At 40.6% G+C, this 18334-nt stretch overlaps 1 protein-coding gene across 2 annotated transcripts in view; it reads left to right on the forward strand.

Annotated features, from left to right (window-relative positions):
- The window catches only part of SDK1 (sidekick cell adhesion molecule 1), a 980492-nt gene that overhangs the window by 44625 nt on the left and 917533 nt on the right, over nt 1–18334 (forward strand). The window lies entirely within an intron of this gene.

Below are 18334 nucleotides of genomic sequence, written 5' to 3' on the forward strand. Positions count from 1 at the left end.
GTTGGTGAGGTGTGTTTCTTGTAGATAGAAAATAGATGGGTTTGTTTTTTAATTCACTTATCCAATCTGTATCTTTAAATTGGAGAATTTACACCATTTACATTCAAGGTTATTATTGATAAGTTAGGATTTGGCCCTACTGTTTTTACATGAATACTCATATTGTTTGCTTTGGATTTCATTTGTACTTCTACTAGGAGATTTTCTGCCTTTATATTCTTTCATAATGATGACAGTTCTCTGTTTCTGTGTGTATCACATCCTTAAGAACCATTTGTAAGGCTGGATAAATGGTGACATGTTTTTTTTTTTTTTAATTTCTGTTTCAGAAGGTCTTTATTTCACCTTCATTTATAAATGAGAGCTTTGCTGGACACAGTATTCCGGGATGACAGTTTCTTTTAGTGTTTGGACTGTGTCTCTGCATTCTCCTCTAGTATGTAGGATTTTGATAAGAAATCAGGTGTCAGTTTCATTGGGGATCCTCTGGAGGTAATCTGAGATTTCTGTCATGCACATTTTAGAATTTTTTCTTTATGTTTTACTGTTGAAAGTTAGTCAAACTTTGAACAGTAAAACAAATATAATGTTGTACTGAAGATCTTTTTACATCATGTCTGTTAGTTCTATGTGCTTCCTGTACTCAGATGTTCCTTTCTTTCTCCAAATTAGGGAAGTTTTCTACCGAATGAATAGGTCTTTTTTTTTTTTTTTTTTATTTTGACAGGCAGAGTGGACAGTGAGAGAGACAGAGAGAAAGGTCTTCCTTTGCCGTTGGTTCACTCTCCAATGGCTGCTGCAGTCGGCACACCCTGCTGATCCGATGGCAGGAGCCCGGTGCTTCTCCTGGTCTCCCATGGGGTGCAGGGCCCAAGCACTTGGGCCATCCTCCACTGCACTCCCGGGCCACAGCAGAGAGCTGGACTGGAAGAGGGGCAACTGGGACAGAATCCAGCGCCCCAACAGGGGCTAGAACCCGGTGTGCCGGCGCCACAGGCAGAGGGTTAGCCTAGTGAGCTGTGGCGCCGGCCCTGAATGAATAGGTCTTCTAATCCATTCTCTATTTCCACACCTTCAGAAACTCCTAAGACTCCTATGTTTGGTTTTTTGATATTATCCCATAAATCTTGAACACTGTTACTTTTTCTAATTTCTTCTTATTTATTTTGTTGGTCTGAGATACATCCCAAAATTTGTCTTCTAGCTTGGATATTGTTTATTTTGCCTCATTAGTCCATTGTTGAGGCTTTACACTGTGTTTTCTATTTGACATATTGAATTCTTCATTTCTAGTATTTTTTTAAAGATTTATTTGAAAGTCTGAGAGAGGTCTTCCATCCAATGGTTCACTCCCCAATTAGCCGCAACGGCTGGAGCTGCACTGATCAGGAGCCAGGAGCTTCCTCTGGGTCTCCCACGCGGGTGCAGGGGCCCAAGGACTTGGGCCATCTTCCACTGCTTTCCCAGGCCATAGCAGAGAGTTGGATCGGAAATGGAACAGGCGGGTCTCAAACCAGTGCCCATATGTGATGCCGGCGCTTCAGGCCAGGGTGTTACCCTGCTGTGCCACAGCGCTGGCCCTCGCACGTAAGTTTTTAATTTTGATAATGCCTAATTTATATTTTGTTTTTGTGTGCTTTGGTATTGATTCTGAACACAAATCTTGTATGAATTTGCTTTTGTATGCTGGGTTCATGAGATTGATGAGATTGGGTACTTTTTTTTTTTTTTAATTTAAAATAAACCTCAGCCACTCATTCATAGGAGATGATACTAATTTTAAGGGAGTTTGTTTTTTTTTTTGTATTGCATATTTTTGGTGCAATGTTTGGTATTGCTTTCTAGGTCTAAAATATCAATTTATCAGCCTTTGCAAATTCATAATGTAATTTTCTCATGCTCTATTTTATTAGCATTAAGCCTTTCTTCATGCTAAGTAGGTGGTGATCAATTTATTGAAGATTTAAAAGTACTGTTTTCAGACTATTTTTTTATTACATGTTAATGTTTCTGAAATTTCTAAATGAAACATTGATAATTGAAATTTTTATAGATTTAAAATAATTCACTTTTGGTCATCTACAGAGAAGTAAAATATTTCCTTTTCATTGAATTGTAATTTTAGGTCTCCTTATTTTTCTGGATAATTAATGTACCGGGCATGACTTACTGATAAGTATGACTAAAGTTCTACAAATTAATCCTAACAAGTTTCCATCATTTAATGTCTGTGCTGTAAATTGTTCTCAAATTGTTCCTGTTATTCTGGCATTATATCTTATGTGGATATGAATTCTTACTTTGTGTGTAAAAAGGAATATGGTTCAACAGGATTCAAGAACTTAAAAATCATTGCCCTTCAAAAGGAAGACCTTTCTGTCTCTCTTTCACTATCCACTCTGCCTGTCAAAAAAAAAAAAAAAAATCATTGCCCTTCTTCACATTTGTAATAACTCTTTTAATGTGAAGTCAAAGTAATTTTAAAGGAATGTTATGGAATCTGTTATCTATTGGAAAAACACATTTTATTGTCATTTTCCTATACGTAAATGGCCTGCCATTTATTTTAGAGTTATTATATTTCTGGGCCCCGGAATGTTTCTACATTTTATAATTAAAGTTTGGTGGGAGCTGGAATGGTTTCTTGGAATGTTATAATATGCTGTTTGGAACAGTGAGCCTTTAGAAGGTTTCGACTTTGAGCCAACAAGGTGTTTTTATATCCAAATAACTCTTTTTCTTTTATGGAATAGATACAGGAAGTATTTTTGGTAATTTCCAGGTTTTTTTTTGTGTGTGTGAATCTAATATTATTGAAATTACCTAAATAATAACATTTTAAGTTAAACAGTTATGCAGCTTACCACAGTGCTGTTGCCCCTGATCAGAGTTGAAGGCAGAGTTGAGCCTGGGGTGTGTCTCTCATTTCAGTCCAGAAAAGGGCTCTGTGTTTCTCCCTGCAGTGTGTCATGACCTTTCACTAGGGCAGTGCCAATAAGGGAGGAGGACACTGCTTCAGGCAGCGCATTTGACTTTGGCATTCTCCTGGGTTTGTTGTGAGTGATTGCAGGTCTGTTCAAAAAAAATGGAACCAGGTTGCTTTCTCCAGTTATGTTGCCCTGAGTATACCTGATCCCCAGTAAAGGCAAAAATACAGAGTTGCTGGGGCAAGTTCCTGGCAAAAGGTATGATGTTGAGAAACTTTAGGGCTATCTGAAATGCTGTCTAGGCCTTCTGGGGGAGCCCACATGGGCGCCTAGAGAACACACATGTGGTGTGTAAGAGGGGTGTTGTGTTGCTGGGGAAAGTGCTCATTCTATTTGATAACAATGCATTATCATTTAGTGAGGCCAAAGAAATTTCTTTGCAGCTGTGGAATGCTCATTTTTGTTCTGCCCTTTTTTTTTTTTTTTAAGATTCATGTATTTATTTGAAAGTCAGAGTTAGAGAGAGGAGAGGCAAAAAGAGAGGGGGAGGAGAGGAGAGGGAGAGGGAGAGTGGAGCCCTTAACTGCTTCACTGTGTTTTAAAATCTGTTACGTCATGCACACTCCCATCCCAGCTTAAATGCCTTGCCTTCTCTGTTCTAGTACCCACATAGCGGAGCACTTTAGGATACATTGGGTCGACTTTGAAGATTCTCTATTGGTTAGGGTTCAGTTGCTAAGCACCAAAACTAATTCTTGGTGTTTTAAGCAGAAAGGGATTTATTGTGGGGAATCAAATGTCTTGTTGAAACGTTGAAGGAGCTTAAAGAGAAGCTGGCATGAGTCACTCAGAGCTCCTCCCAGATGGGCTCTGCAGAGCTGGACCATAAGGGTGGCCCACAGGCTTGCTTAGTTCGGAAGCTGACTGCTGATGTGGCAGCTGCTGCCCACTTCTTGGACCAGGACCACATTGTCCTTGAGAGCAGGATGGGTCGGTCATTTACTCAGGGTCAGCCTTATCTCGGTTGGAGAGACAGAATCACATGTGGCATGATTCACGTTTGTCACAGTCTGACAGAACTTAAGTCCAGTCTAGAACACCAGAGGCAAGCGATTTGGGGAATGTGGTGCTTAGCTTTCCAGGCCCTACAGTTCATGGTAATCTACATTGTTCGCTACAGATTTATGATTTTAAACTGTAGCTGGTCCTTCAGAATTGTCCTGCAGTCCTTTAACTTCTCCTTTTTTTTTTTAAATTAAAAAAAATTTATTTATTATTTTTTTGACAGAGAGAGTGGACAGTGAGAGAGAGAGAGAGAAAGGTCTTCCTTTGCCGTCGGTTCACCCTCCAATGGGCCGCGGCGAGCCGGTGCACCGCGCTGATCTGATGGCAGGAGCCAGGTGCTTCTCCTGGTCTCCCATGGGGTGCAGGGCCCAAGCACTTGGGCCATCCTCCACTGCACTCCCGGGCCACAGCAGAGAGCTGGACTGGAAGAGGGGCAACCGGGACAGAATCCGGCGCCCCGACCGGGACTAGAACCGGTGTGCCGGCGCCGCAAGGTGGAGGATTAGCCTAGTGAGCCGCGGCGCCGGCCCTTTAACTTCTCCTTGATGGATTTATTGTTTTGACCCTTAAAGCACCAATTACCGCACCACTCTGGCCCTTTTCCTCTTAGCAGGTGACTAGAGCCTAGCAGCTCTTTTGGTGTTACCTGCTCTTAATTCTTCCTGCCTGTCCCTTTCAGATTACCACAGATGGCCCTAACACCCCTCTGTGGACTGTAGGCAAGAGATGGCAGGAGTCAGTGAAGCCCCTGGGAAGTTGAGAGGCTCTGGAGTGAGGTCTGCAAGGTGAGGGCAGCACATGTGAGGAGGGGCGTGAAAATCCTACAAGTTCTGTGTGATTTTTGTCATCTTTGAACATCATCAAATTGCTCTAAACTCAAGGCTGTCTTGTCTCGCCGATGGTATTATGTTCTGATACCTTCGTGGTATCCTCTCTCCTTTTGGGCCTCAGGTCGGGCCATACTCGGTTCTGTATTTCTGCTATTTAGGTAGGCACTGTACTCCCTAATTTATCCCTGGCTTTAAGAAATGGAGTTTTGTTTCCATTGGTTTACTTTTATGTCTTCTTGGATATCTAATAGGTTTCTCAATTTCGATTTGTTTAAATCCAAACTCTTTTTTTTTTTTCTCCTCCAAACATACCTCTAATCCGTTGTGCCCCACTTTGGTAAATAGCTTTGTAATTTACCCGGTAACTCGGGCTTCAAACCTTGGAGTTAGCCTTCATCCTTTGCTTTTCTCATTTTTCACATTCCATCCATTAGCAGATTCCAGTCTCTGCCTTCCAAATATACCCTGACGCTAACAACTTGTAACTGCCTTCCTGCTGCCGTCCAGGCCACCGTCGTCTTCCACAGCCTTTCTGAATGAGGGTCCGACTATTCTTCTGTACCCAGGGGCCAGAGTGACCTAAATCTTATCCTTTTTGCTGCTTGTTTAAGATATACATTCCATTGCATTTTGAAGACCGTTTATAGTACTTACAGTGGCCCACCAGGGTCTATGTGTACTCCCCCTTTTTTTTGAAAGCTTGATATTTTTTAAAAAAATTATTTATTTGAAAGTCAGAGTTAGGTCTTCCATCTGCTGGTTCATTTCCCAAATGGCCGTAACTACTGGAGCTGTGCCGATCCAAAGCCAGGAGCCTCTTCTAGGTCTCCCATGTGGATGTAGGGGCCCAAGGATTTCGGCCATCTTCTGATGCTTTTTCAGGCCATAGCAGAGAGCTGGATTGGAAGTGAAGCAGCCGGGACTTCAACCATATGGGTTGCTGGCACTGCAGGCGGAGGCTTTACCCGTTAGGCCAGGGCCCTGGCCCCTATGTGTACCTTTTTAACTTTTCCTCCTACCATTATCTCTCTGACTTGTTAAGCTGCTTCCACACACCTCCTATTACCTATTTAAAACAACTGCCTTCCCAGTTTATTGGGCTAGATACCTATCTTTCCCGCTATCCCCCTACCCGATCCCTCTACACTATAAACTTCAGGAGGGAAGGAACTTTATTTTGCTTCTGTTTTGTCAATTCTTTGCTTGGTACATAGTAGGTAATAAATGCTTGCTGAATGGAAACAGTGAAATTATTCTTAAGGCTTTAATTGGAATAATTTTTTTTTCTGAAGGGAGCCTCTTGTAAGAGGGGTAAAACGTGTGAGGACTGACTACTGCAGGGAAAGGGACAACAGGCGTGCAGGAGTAGAGCAAGTACGAACTTTGAGATTAACTAGAGGAAAATGGAATGGATAGCAACCTGACCAAACAAGTGGGAGCTGGGAAAGGAAATGTGAAAATGGCATAAAACAACAAAGGTGGAAGAAATGGAATGCATCATAGGCTCTCTGTGTAGCTAAGACGGAGCAGCCCCATCCCTCTCAGTTCTACTGTCTTGTAACTCAGTGTCTGGACTTAGTAAGTATATGGAAGATGGTAAAAGATAGAAAAGAAGTCGATGGGCAGTCTACAGACCCCGAGGCCTGGAGAATGACACGGGAATGAATTTCTTGGATTTCCTTATTGCCCTCTGTATGTCCAGTGCAGGGTGCTGCAGAAGCCTACGAAGTTGACTGACCAGTAGGCACAGACAAAAAAAATCTCCAAGAGCAATCTGTTTCCCTCTGGCCAAAGGCTGGGGCCGTGTGTGTGTGTGTGTGTGGGGGGTGCTATTTCAGTACCTCTACCAGATTATGTTGACAGTCTTATTGGGGAACCAGTCTTGTACCCTCTGCCTGGTAAAAGAAAGTGGGGCTCTGCCTTTTTATTTTTTCTTCCCATGGTGGAGTTAGCAAGGGCCAGTGTAGCTGAATACACCTCTGACCAGCCGCAGGGAGGTGGTTCAAGCAGGGGCTAATTGCTACCAAACTTAACACCTCCCCTCCAACCCTCATGGTCTGATAGTGAGCAGGTGAGCGTCAGTATACACTGGCATCAAAATACAGGGGGATGGAGTCAGCTTTCTGTTCTCTGTCTCTGCCACCATCCCAACCCTCCTGTTAAAAGTGGCCCACTGGGTGATGAGCTTCTTAGCCCCTTGGGTTTTCATCTCTCTGGTGGTAGCTTGGCCCAAGTGGGATCTTGTCTCCTCCCATGGAGCAACAGAACAGTGAGCTGAAGCCACACTTGTGCTGGGAAGGTGTCATTCCATCAGCTGAATGTCTGCCCTGTCTGTCTGCAACAAGGCAGTGCCTCACTTTGTCACTGTGGTGGTTGCTGGGGGTGGGAGGTATGACAGATGGCTAAGCACACATACCTGCCTATCCCTGGTCTTAATGTCATTTAGCTAGGGATCTGCCTGCTGAAAGAAAGATTAAATAGAATCCAGGATCTCTTAGTATCAAAGATGTGCAGGTTACAATTAAACACTCATGGTACTAAGAACCAGGAAAATCACTCCTAAATTAGAACAATTGACGGGTGCCACACTGAATTTATCTGACAAGGATTGAGAGCAGGCATGATAAAAATGTTTTAACAAGCTTGTACAAATTCTCTTGAAATGAAAAATTAGAAAACCTTAGTCAACAAAAGGAGTTTAATATAAAAATTACAGAACTGAAAAATGAAAATGAAAAAGAATGTTGTATGGGGTTAATAGTAGAGTGGAGGTGACTGAGGACAGTGAACTTGGAGACAAATGATTAGACTTTTGTCTTGGATAAAGAAAAATGGAACATTTATTGCTAAACAAAATCTTAGAGATGAGATCCAGGGATAAAGACCCTAGATAATAAACAGACAGTTAATTGTATGGGGACAAGCTGAATGCCTTTTCTCTAAGAACCACAAGAAAACAAGCATACCAACTTTTACCTCTTTTATTCAAGATATACTGGGAGTCCTAGCCAGGGCAGTTAGGCAAGAGAAAGAGAGGGCATCCAAACTGCAAAAGAGGAAGTCAAATTGTCATTGTTTGCAGATGGCATGTTCATATGGAAAATCCCCAAAGACTGACTTATAAGCTATTGGAACTAATACATTCTAGCAGTGTTTCAGGATACAAGGTCATGAGCAGAAATCAGTAGTGTTTTAGTCTGTTGGAGAATTATCTGAGAAAGAAATCAGGAAAACAATATTCCCGATAGCTTTAAAAAAACAAAAAAAGAAAAAATCCTGGGAATAAATTTAACCAAAGAGGCAAAAGATCACTGCAATCAAAACTGTCAATGGTGAAGGAAGTTGAAGAGGACATGAAGAAATGAGAAGGCATTCTGGCCGGTGCTGTGGCTCACTAGGCTAATCCTCCGCCTTCCGGTGCCGGCACACCAGGTTCTAGTCCCGGTCGGGGTGCCGGATTCTGTCCCTGCTGCCCCCCTTCCAGGCCAGCTCTCTGCTGTGGCATGGGAAGGCAGTAGAGGATGGCCCAAGTGCTTGGGTCCCTGCACCCGCATGGGAGACAGGAGGAAGCACCTGACTCCTGGCTTCGGATCGGCACAGTGCCGGCCGTGGCGGCCATTTGGGGGTGAACCAATGGAAGGAAGACCTTTCTCTGTCTCTCTCTCACTGTCTATAACTCTACCTGTCAAATAAATTTAAAAAAAAAGGAATTAATGTCTTTTAAATGTCCACACTGCTCAAAGTGATTTGGAGAGTCAGTGTAGTCCTTATAAAAATACCAATGAGTACCCAGTGATTTGTAGATTGAATGTAGTTTCTATTATTATTATTTATTTGACAGGTAGAGTTAGACAGTGAGAGAGAGAAAGTTCTTCCTTCCATTGGTTCACTCCCCTAATGGCCGCTGGGTGCCTCCTCCTGGTCTCCCATGCGGGTGCAGGGACCCAAGCACTTGGGCCATCCTCCACTGCACTCCCGGGCCACAGCAGAGAGCTGGACTGGAAGAGGAGCAATTGGGACTAGAACCCGGCACCACATCCGGGACTAGAACTCAGGGTGCCGGTGCCTCAGCTGGAGGATTAGCCAAGTGAGCCACGGCACCAGCCAAATGTAGTTTCTATTAAAATACCCAGAACTAGGAAAAACAGTACTACAATTTGTGTGGAACTACAAAAGACCCTGGATACCTAAAGCAATCTTGAGCAAAAAGAACAAAGAAGGCAGTGTTATACTCCCTGACTTTAAAATATGTTACAAAGCCATAGAAGTTAAAACAGCATAGTGTAGGAGTAAAAAGGTTTTTAGACCAGTGAAAGAGAACAGAGACCCTAGAAATAATCCTATGCATCTGTACCCAACTGGTTTTTGACGTAAGTGCTAAGAATATGCACTAGAAATAAGTGGTGATAAATAAACCCAGCTATGGCTATAAAACAAACTTCAAAATTTAAGAGAATTGAAATCCCACAAATGATGTTCTGTGGCAATGATGGAATCAAACTAAAAATAACAAAGACAACAGTAAAATCTCAAAATGAAAATTAAACATAATTATAAATGACCTTTGTGTCAGTCTCTGAAGGAAAAATTTAAAGTATGAAAATACAATACTTTAAATATATGGAATGTAGTTTAAAAGCAGTCCAGATTTACAATTTACAATTCTAAATGATTACATTTGACAAGGGGAAAGGTCTCAGGTCAATTATGTAAACTCCTGCCCTGAGAAACTAGAACAAGATGGGCAAAATAAATTCAAAGGAACATAGGAGTCAATGAAATTGAAAGTAGTAAAACAAGACAAATGAAAAATTGTAAGAAGCTAGTTCTTGGAAAAGTTGAATAAAATTGATAAACTATGACCACATCACAATGACCAGGCATAGAGGACATCACTACAGGGCTATGGCTGTCAAAAGAATAGGATGGAGGAATCTGGAAAATATTATGCTGAGTGAATTAAGCCAGTCCCAAAGGGACAAATATCATATGTTCTCCCTGATTGGCAACAACTAACTGAGCACCAAAGGGGAAACCTGTTGAAGTGAAATGGACACTGTGAGAAACAGTGACTTGATCAGGCCTTGTCCTGACTGTTGATGTACAATGTAATACTTTATCCATTTTAGTATTTTTTTTGTTTTGTTCTAGTACTATTGGTTGAACTCTGTAATTAACACACAATTATTCTTAGGTGTTTACATTTTAACTGAAAAATGATCCCTGTTAAATATAAGAGTGGGAATAAGAGAGGGAGGAAATGTACAATTTGGGACATGCTCAGTCGGACTTGCCCAAATGGTGGAGTTAGAAATGTGCCAGGGGATTCCAATACAATCCCATCAAAGTGGTATGTACCAATGCCATCTCACTAGTCCATGTGATCAATTTCAGTTCACAATTGATCACATGGTAGGTCTAAGAGTCAAAGGGATCACACAAACAAGACTGGCGTCTGCTAATACTAACTGATAGAATCAAAAAGGGAGAGAATGATCCATCATGGAAGCGGGATACACAGCAGACTCATAGAATGGCAGATGTCCTAAACAGTACTCTGGCCTCAGAATCAGCCCTTAAGGCATTTGAATATAGCTGGAGAGCCCATGAGAGTATTTCAGGCATGGAAAGCCAAAACACTCTGGCAAAAAAAAAAAAAAAAAAAAAAAAAAAAAAAAAAAAATCTGTGAGTGAGATCCCAGTGGAAAGAACGGGGCCATCAAAGGAGGAGGTACCTTTCTCTGAAGGGAGGAGAGAACTTCCACTTTGACTATGACCCTGTTGGATAAGATCGAAGTTGGCGAACTCAAGGCTTCCATAGCCTTGGAACTCATGACTAGAGCCTAGGGAGATTACTGACGCCATAAACAAGCATGTCAAATTGTTAAGTCAACAACAGGAGTCATTGTGTACTTACTTCTCATGTGGGATCTGTCCTTAGTGTATTGTCCAAAGTGAATTAATGCTATAACTAGTACTGAAACAGTATTTTACACTTCGTGTTTCTGTGTGGGTGCAAAATGATGAAATCTTTACTTAACATATACTAAATCGATCTTCTGTATATAAAGGTAATTGAAAATGAATCTTGATGTGAATGGAATGGGAGAGGGAGCGGGGGATGGGAGGGGTGCGAGTGGGAGGGAAATTATGGGGTGGGGAAAGCCATTGTAATCCATTAACTGTACTTTGGAAATTTCTATTTACTAAATTAAAGTTAAAAAAAATAGGAAGGTTCCATATACAAAGGAAATGGCAAAATAAAGAAAGACTGGTTTAAGTTAGGTACATTATGTTAAAAGTTTGCACTGTACCCTTAAAAATGTTAATCCAGGGGCCAGTGTTGTGGCTTAGTGGGTAAAGCTACCACAGGGGATGCAAACATTCCATATAGTTGCTGGTTCAAGGCCTGGCTGATCCACTTTTGATCCAGCTCCCTGTTCATGGCCTGGGAGAAGCAGTAGAAGGTGGTCCAAGTGTTTGGGCCCCTGCCAACCATGTGGGAAACCCAGATGAAGCTCCTTGCTCAGCTCTGGCTATTGTGTCGATCTGAGGAGTGAACTAGCAAATGAACCCCTCCCCCTCTTCTCTAACTCTGACTTAAAATAAGTAAATCTTTAAAAAATGTTAATCCAAAAATTTAAAAAGCTTGATATATTAAAGGAAATCAGATACCATGCTGCAGAACAGTATCTAGTGATTTCAGTTTACAAATAAAAATTAGAGGAGCCAGCATTATGGCACAGTGGATTAAGCCACTGCCTGTGATGCTGATATCACATGTGGTACTGCTTTCAGTCCTGGGTGCTCCATTTCTGATCCCATCCAAGTGCATGGGCCCGTACCACACCCACATGAGAGATCTGGATGAAGCTCCTGGCTTTGGGCTGATCCAGCCCCATTGGTTGTGGCCATTTAGAGAGTGAACCAGTGGATGGAAGAGCTCTGTCTCTCCTCCTCTCTGGGTACTTTGTAACTCTGCCTTTCAAATGAAAAACTAAATATTCTTAAAAAAAATTAGGGGCACAAAGCATTAAAACTAGTATATTACAATATTAAAAACTCAAAAGTATGAAAGTACTTGAAAACACTGCTATTGCTACATTTAAATAATTTCCTCTTACAGCTATTTAATGTGTAGTTATTAATCTTTAAAACTTCATCTTGGGGCCGGTGCTGTGGCGCAGTGGGTTAACGCCTTAGCCTGAAGCGCTGGTATCCCATATGGGCGCGGATTCTAGTCCCGGCTGCTCCTCTTCCAATCCAGCTCTCTGCTATGGCTTAGGATAGCAGTGGAGGATGGCCCAAGTCCTTGGGCCCCTGCACCTGCGTGGGAGACCTGGAAGAAGCTCCTGGCTTAAGATCGGCGCGGTTCCGGCCGTCGCGGCCAATTGGGGAGTGAACAATCGGATGGAAGACCTCTCTCTCTCTTCCTCTCCTCTCTCTGTGTAACTTTCAAATAAATAAGAAATAAATCTTAAAAACTCACTTCATCTTAAAATATGCAAGTTTAATAACAAAAAGAAAAACTTCATAAATTCTCTGCTTTCCAAGATGATGTATAACCTACTCCCTTTTTGGTTGAAGATTGTTTTCAAGATAATTTTCTTGGGAGATAGCAGTGTTCTTTATCTGATTTGGGGTGGTGGTTTGTGAATGCTTGCATTTGTCAAAAGTAATGAAACCTATTTGCTTAAAAGATATAGATTATCCTATTTGTAAATTATGTCTTGGTAAAGTTGACTTTTTAAATTCAACAAAAGAATAAGGTAATATTACAGACAACTTTGTGCTCAGAAATTCAACAGTTTAGAGGAAATTCCTGGAGTTTTAGTGTTTTTTTTTTTTTTTTTAGATTTATTTATTTTCTTATTTGAAAGTCGGAATTAAAGAGAGGGAGAGACAGATCTTCCATCCGCTGGTTCATTCCCCAGATGGCAACAATGGCCCAGGGCTGGGCCAGGCTGAAGCCAGAACCTTCTTCTGGGTCTCAAACATGGGGCACAGGCATCCGTGCTGTCTTCTGCTGCTTTCACAAATTAGCAGAGAGCTGGATCAAAAGTGGAGCAGCCGGGACTCGATTTGGTGCCCATATGGAATGCCAGCACTGAAAATGGCAGCTTAACCTGCTGCACCACAATGCCAGCCCTGATTTTTAGTTTTATCAAAGATTAAAAGCTCAACCAACATAAACAGGAAATCTGAATATTGTATAGTCAGGTAAGAAACCGCACCCTTAATTTAAAATCTGAAAAATAAATCTCTGGGCCCAAATGGTTTTACTGGAGAATTTACAAACATTTAAAGAAACAATACCAATCTTATTAAATGTCTCCCAGAAAATGGAAGATAAGGGAAGTTAAAAAGTTCATTTTGAGTCTCATTTTTTCCTGACAGCAAAATCAAAGTAAAAAAAAAAAAAATGTCAGTATCTCCATGGACGTTAAGGGTAATAATCTTCAAAAGATAGTTGAGTTGAATCCAGTAATGTATTAAATATTTCACATAACCTGAGTGGGATTTGTTCCAGACATACAAGTCAAGTTTAGCAATTGAAAATCATTGTAATTTACCATACAGGATAAAGAAGAAACATTGTGATGTATCCACTGACTCTAGAATTGATGAAATTCAGTATTCATTTATGAATAAAAACTCAGTAAATCAGAAATAAAGGAGAAATTTCTCAACTAGATATCTGCCAGAAACTTCCAACTAAGATCACATTTAATGAAGGAAGATGGAATGTTTTTCTTCTCCGGGTGGGAACAAGGCCAGAGTTTGTGTTCCTACCTTTGCGGTCCTAAATAGCACTACAATAGTGTTTATTCTCACATGACTTGAGTACATTTGTTAGAAAATGAAGTATTTGCCATTTTGTCACATAACAGTGTCATTTTGGAAAGGTTTTGCAGTATTCCCCTCTGATTATTGCTTGTAGAAATTAGATGTTCTCTTTTTCTAGAGTGAAGCAAAACCCCCAACCAAAATGGAACTGGAAGTTCTATCCACTGCATTAAACCACACCAATTTACAAAACTGCTGTGGTGCAGTTGGTTGAAGCCATGGCCTGTGGTGCTGGCATCCCATGTGGGTGCCAGTTTGGGTCCTGGTTGCTCCACTTCTGGTCCAGCTCTCTGCTGATGTGTCTGGGAGTACAGTGGAGGATGACCCGATTCTTGGGCCCCTGTGTCCACATGGGAGACTTGAAAGGGGCTCCTAGCTTTGGCCTGGCCCAGTGGATAGAGAATCTTCTGCCTCTCCTTCTCTCTGTAACTGTCTTTCAAGACAATAAATAAATCTTTAAAAAAAAAGAAAAACAAGAATGTACTTGTTTAGATTATACAAATGTTTGCATAGAAAATCCTAGGGAATTTTATTAAAAACACCTTGAACTAATAAATGAATTAAACAGTTCTGATATGCCATATCAACATAAAAATCGGTCACATTTGTATAGCACAAAAACTAAAATGTGACAACTGAAATTAAAACACAATGAATGCCCTTTACAGTTCTTCCCAAGACTGAAGTGCTTAGGTATCAATGTGTGTAGGGAAGGGTCTTTTGTGCTGAAAATGCTGATGAAACAAATCCAAGCACCTAAATAAATGTTGACATATACCATGTTAAATATGGGAAGATGTAATTCTCTTTAACATAATTTTAATGCAACTCCTATGAAAACTTCAAAGCTTCTATTTTAAGAAACTGGCAAGATTACTAAAAAAACCAAAAAACAAAAAAACTTCTACGGAAGGGCTGTGGCCCTAGAATAGCTAAACAATGTTTAAGAGGAGTAGTAGTTGGAATCACTGTACTGGTATTCAGACCTTCCCTTAAGTTATGTTAATCAAGACAGTATGCTGTTGGCTGGCAGCAGGGTAGAAGTATAGTTCAGTGTGGCAGAATAGACAATTAACAAATACATTCACACAACTAGGCCATACTAATTTCTGACAAAGATTCAAAAGCGAGTCAGTCATAGGAGGATGGCTTTTTCAAACATGGTGGTGGAGAAACTGGACATCCATAGGCAAAATGACAACCCTCAATCTGAACTGTATACTGTTTACAGAACTGAAAGTAGATTATGGACTTAATGTAAAATAAACTTCTAGGAAAAAAATTAGAAATTAGAAAGTGTTTAGGAACCAGAACTAGGCAATGTTTTTAGTTTTGATACCAAAAGTACAGTCTACAAATTTTTGATAAATGGGGAGCTACTGAATTTAAACAATTCTGCTCTATGAAAGACCATATAATTTCAGACAGGTATAAAATACTTAAAACCAGTATACCTGGTACTAAACCAAAGACTAGTACATCAAAAATGGAAAGAATTCTCAAACATCCATAGTAAACAGTCCAGTTATAAAGTAGACAAATGACATTAATAGGCATTTCATTGGCGAGGGCGTGTAATTGACAAATAAGCACAGAAAAAGCCAGCAGGAAAATAAAAATTAAAGCATGTAGAGCAACCACTTTTAAACAGCTAAAATGAAAAGTGGCAATGGCACCAATACTGTTGAGGATGTAGAAAAACACCATCACTCGATGGTGGGCATGTATAATGTGGTTGGTTTCTTGTAAGACCAAGCAGGCATCTACCATACAACCTGGCAGTTGCACTCCTGAATATTTATTCCAGAGAAAGTCGTGTAAACAAATCTGTACACAGATGTTAACAGAGCCTTTATTATTCTAATATCCCAACCCAGATACCCTTCGGCAGGTGAATGATTAAACCACAGTGCAGTGTATTGTGATTATTTCTCACAATAATATCAAGGAATTGATTCCTTTTGATAATGTGGATGAATTTCTATGTTGAGTGATTAAAAACTGATTTGAAAAGTAACACTTGGTATGATTCCATTCATATCATATTTGTGACATGAAAAAATGGTAAAAATGGAGAAATGATTGGTGGTTTCCAGTGGTTAAAGAGTCAATGAGTGTGTCAAGGAATCAAAATGAAGTGTTTTCAAAACAGCACATGAAGATGGCTAACAGCAAAGTGAGGGATGCTGTGGTAATGGAAGTGTTCTGTGTCTTGGTGACTGTGTGCTGTATGCTGTATGTGGTATTGTACTACAGCTGTTGATGATGTTGCTACTGTGGGAAACTTGGTCAAGGGTGAATGGGATTTCTTTGTAGTGTTTGCTAAAAATGCATGTGAAGCTACAGTTATAACAAAAAGTGCAATTAAAAAACGTGACAGAATGAATTCTATTAGATTGGAAATTGGCTTAAAAATACAGCTGATTACAAGTAACACTTCAGTTGTGAAAGGGAAGATAGAAGTACAGAGATAGGAAAAAAAAGATACCATTCAAACAGAAAATATTGTTACTAGATCAGGTGAAACTTCTAGTTGAAAGCCCTAAAGATTATTACAGGAGTTTTTGATTGAGAAAAACACTATTTCTGAAGAGGTAAAGTAGCAGTAAGGATGTGTAGACATCAAATCACATAGCTGCTAAACGCAAAAAACCAAGAAACAAAACTGGCAATGCAAGCAAATTTTAATAAAAAAATGTAAATTGGATCAAACAAAGCAATAAAAGGTAAGTCTCCTTCCAAAGCCTGTGGAGAATAATGCAAGTCACATGCAGGGAGTCTGTGGAGTCAGAACAAAGGCACAACAACTGCCCTTTATCCCCTGTGTGTCCAATTTTAAAAATGGTTTTAAAATGGTGATAATGTATAGAATGTCATAATTTACCATCTTAACCAATTTTTAGAGTACGGTTCAGTAGAGTTGACGTAATTGTGCAGTCAGTCTCCAGAACTGCTATCTTGCAGAAACTGAAGCTCATGCTGCAGCTTAGGATCCATTTTTTCTCCTATATTTTAGTTATATGCTAGCTGAGAGAATTCTGATTTACTTAAGTTTGGCAGTTAATGGCTTTTAAAAACAGTTTCCCATGCAATTTCAAGACGTGCTTTAGTTACACTGATATATGAGTAGAAGCTTAAAAGAGGAATTGTGGAAAGTTTTTATTTCCAAGCTGAATAAAAATGTGACAGCTGCTCTTGTTATTATCATAAATAGAAAGGAAAGCTCCACAAATTTGCAACAAACATTAAAACTGCATTATGATCTCAGAATAGATGGATATTGTGTCCTGGGTCGTTGCTGGACTGAATATGATGGTGTGCTGGAAGCATGGTTCCATCAGATGTGCCTGGGCCCTGTCTGGTGTATTATTTGGCACATATGTGTTGCATAAGTCTGCTTGGTACTATCGTTTTGTGAGAGTGAACATAAAAATTCAGCAGTCCGGAATTCAGAAAATGATGAGTGGTGAGCATTTGTAGTTAATGACATGATTACTGCAAGTCATTCCCTTTCACAGTAATATCAAGAGACACTTTATTTCAAGGTCTACACAAGCACAAATTAACCTGATCATACAGGGTATTGTTTTGGGGGAACTTGCATAATACATACAAACTTGAAATAATACCCATCTGATTATGACCATGGTACTTTATTACAGCTGTGAAAATATATTGCAAAGTGTCAGATGTTCATGTGGGCCTTGAAGTGTTGCTGCAGAACCTTGGGCTCCACAGATAGAGTTGGATCGCTGCTACTCTGGAGTATATGGGAAGAATGTCCTTAGGAATTATGTTTTGGAATCAGAGGCTTTTATTAAGGGATGAGTTACTGGCTATGCAATGAAAGTGCTTATGCTAATATGGTCAATTTTCTGGTTTCTCTGGCACCTGACTTGTTCCAGATTAGCAGTGTTTCCACACTCTAAGTATTATAACTTGAAAAGAATATCACTGATTGCAAGATAATTGGATACAACATATTTGAGAAACAATGAAGATTTAAATGAGCAAACCTCCTAATTTAATAAAATGTGTCATGTGAACAAAATGAAGTAACTTATTTTTTAAGGGATCCAAGTTTTCTGAAAAGGATTACTTGCTAAATATTAAGTGGTATAATTGCATTCAGTATATTGTACTGAAATCTTTTCATAATAAGAAATATGATTTATAGTACATTTTTTAAATGGCAAAAATTCCTATTCAATAACATGAGTTCATTTTTCTGGAAAGTTCTTGATTTGAAGGTAGGAATATGGTAACGTCATTCACTGGAACATGTGACATGAGCCTGGTGTTGTGGTGCAGTGGGTTAAGCCATTGCCTATGACACCGGCATTTCATAAGAGCACCAGATCAGGGCCGGCGCCGCGGCTCACCAGGCTAATCCTCCGCCTAGCGGCGCCGGCACACCGGGTTCTAGTCCCGGTCGGGGCGCCGGATTCTGTCCCGGTTGCCCCTCTTCCAGGCCAGCCCTCTGCTGTGGCCAGGGAGTGCAGTGGAGGATGGCCCAGGTGCTTGGGCCCTGCACCCCATGGGAGACCAGGAAAAGCACCTGGCTCCTGGCTCCCGCCATCGGATCAGCGCGGTGCGCCGGCCGCAGCGCGCCGGCCGCGGCGGCCATTGGAGGGTGAACCAACGGCAAAAGGAAGACCTTTCTCT

Source organism: Oryctolagus cuniculus, chromosome 19 (genome assembly GCF_964237555.1).
Source record: "Oryctolagus cuniculus chromosome 19, mOryCun1.1, whole genome shotgun sequence".
Classification (NCBI taxonomy): Eukaryota; Metazoa; Chordata; class Mammalia; order Lagomorpha; family Leporidae; genus Oryctolagus; species Oryctolagus cuniculus.